Source organism: Octopus bimaculoides, chromosome 14 (assembly GCF_001194135.2).
Source record: "Octopus bimaculoides isolate UCB-OBI-ISO-001 chromosome 14, ASM119413v2, whole genome shotgun sequence".
In the NCBI taxonomy this organism is placed as follows: Eukaryota; Metazoa; Mollusca; class Cephalopoda; order Octopoda; family Octopodidae; genus Octopus; species Octopus bimaculoides.
The window spans coordinates 7,577,589-7,580,143 of NC_068994.1; the positions used below are offsets into that span (position 1 = coordinate 7,577,589).

Genomic DNA, 2,555 nt, shown 5'->3' on the forward strand with positions numbered 1-2,555 from the left:
AGGGTTAGGGTTAGGATCGACCACTCAAGACTAGCTAGCGCGGACGCGCCACTGCGCGTTCGGGTCCGCGCTGCTTTAGTAGTACCTAATCGTCATTTGTAAAAAAAAAAACTCAGAATAAGTCCTGGGGTCGATTTGCTCGACTAAAAGGCGGTGCTCCAGCATGGCCGCAGTCAAATGACTGAAACAAGTAAAAGAGGATGTACGTGGACGGGGGCGCAATTGTGTAGACGTGCCACTTTAGGTTCGGAACTAATATCAAGCGGGGAGTTTATATCTGCTAACACCGTCTGTATAAGCTTAGACTGAGACAGAAGAGGGGGTGGAGATGAAACGACGAACAAACAAGAAAACAACCGTGAAATTAAATGAAACATTAGAAAGCAACCAGCCGTGAGAGATTAACAGGTTAATCCAGTCTTTGTCTAGGAATTGAAAGGTAAGCTTACTTATTTATTATTTTAGTCTCCACTAAAACAAACTAACGGTATTCCTAGTCTTTTTGTTGTTTATTTATATGTAAATAGTTTAAACTTTTGAAATATTTCCTTATATATACACACACATATATTATATATATATAAATATAAGAGAATGAAATGACAAAGGAATAAAGGGTTATTTTATGAACTTCATTAGGTTACAGCTGTTTCCGCAATATTTGTGGACTCATAGTTAAGTGCCTGTGTACCTCCTTATAACTTCGTCGGAACCTCGAATATGAAGTGCCATTTATTTGGGAAAAGAACTGCATTTGTGCGTATGTATGTATATATATATATATATATAGATAGATAGATATGGGAAAAAGTATCATTAACGAGAAAGTAAATACCTATGTGGTGGGGATAAAAAACCTCCCGTAAATAGAATAAGGTTGTGTGTGTGTGTGTGTGTATATATACACAGCGAAACATCTTAGAAACATTATAGGCCCCCGTATAAATCAATGTACTGAGTCCTATAAGATTTATTTATTGAAGAGTCACTAGCCGCTTGTGCCCCCACCTCGGACAACTGCATCGTGTGTCCATACCTTAAGACGGCTCTCTCTCTCTCTCTCTCGATAAATATTTCAGAAAGGACCCGTTCGTACCTCGGTGTGAAATATTTTTTTTTTCGAGTGCATACAACGTATCTGACTTCCAAACCTGACGCAAGCCACTTTTTTTTCTGGAAAAGAAAGGAGGAGGGGTAGTTGGGACCTCGGAGTTTCTCATCTACGGAGTTTGTTCCGCGAGTTTTTGTTTTTGTTTTCCTGGTTATTTCGCGTACTTTCAACGAATATGGCATCGAAATCACGCGTAAAGGGCTCCTTTCCCCAGAAAAGGAAAGATTTGGCTGCTATTTCTAGCCACGTAACAGCACTTTGCGATAAAGGACACGCCGATATTTCGCTGTGATATATATATATATATATATATATATATATATATATATAATATATATATATATATATATATATATATAGTCTTTTGTGTGTGTGTTGTCTAGCGCTGGTCTAACTTTGACCATCACATCTTAGTTTTACAGGCATGGTTTGAGAAAGATTTGGCTATTGTTTCTAGACTGTCGATCGACCATGTAGGGACGTGTGTGTTCTCTATATCCTTATATACTAGCAACTTCCTGAGATTTTGACAGACGTGTGTGTATATTGTGTACACCTACACATATAAGCGTACATTTGTGTGCGTGTAATCTTTTAACATGACATCCTATAATCTAAGATGTAACCCACATTCACTATGTTAACAAGTGTCACATTTTGGTGGTGCAAAGCTGTTTTTCTTTTCTGTACTTCCATCGCTTTAATCTCTCAGTAATGTTTATGTCACAATCAAACAGATGTTTTATTCCGTGTACTTATGGATTGATATACATTGTCTCTACACATACATTTATTTACACAGCTATCGAGTTATCAAGCTGACGATCTGGGATCCTGTACGTTATCATTCGACCAGCTTTAAAAACAATAGCGACCAAATCTCCCTCAAATCATAATTCTTACTGTCTTAAAAATAATAATAAATTAATAAGACTCGTTGAATAACGTAGTTCGGGGTTCCCTGTTCATCAAAAAATAACAGGGTGGTCATGGCTAGCATGCCTTTGATATTTGACTGCTCAATCACGGATGACCTGGGGTGAAACAATTAAATCAACAATCGAGTAAGATTGGTGGTGGGTGGGGTCCAAGATAGACGTGTACGTGTGTGTGATGTTTTCATTTATAGATGTAAGTTGACGACACACAGATAGACATAAACACACGCACGACTGAGTCGTCTTTTCCTCGTTGTTGATTATCACCTCGTCCCGGATCCAAAGGCTAATGAATTCAATTAGGTAGGTACAAAATTCGGTTAATCGTTTTATTAGTTGGGTATTATTGCATAACATTTATATACACCTGCATGGCTTCTCACTAAAAAGAGTATAGACATACAAACGTGTATACATGTGCAAATATAATTCATTTATATAGAAATAAATGTATACATACTATCACACACAAGTATATATATATATATATATATATATATATATAT

General features: G+C 37.0%; 1 protein-coding gene across 2 annotated transcripts in view; it reads left to right on the forward strand.

Moving 5' to 3' along the window:
- Positions 1 to 106: 106 nt before the first annotated feature.
- LOC106875040 (transmembrane protein 180) overlaps positions 107 to 2,555 on the forward strand; it is a 13,817-nt gene continuing 11,368 nt past the window's right edge. The window contains exon 1 of one of the 2 annotated variants that reach the window (XM_014922996.2): positions 107 to 439. The gene's annotated coding sequence lies outside the window, so the exon portion shown is untranslated. Of the gene's footprint in view, positions 440 to 1,529; positions 2,353 to 2,555 lie in introns of those variants that run through there. The other variant, XM_014922997.2, reaches the window with a different exon arrangement.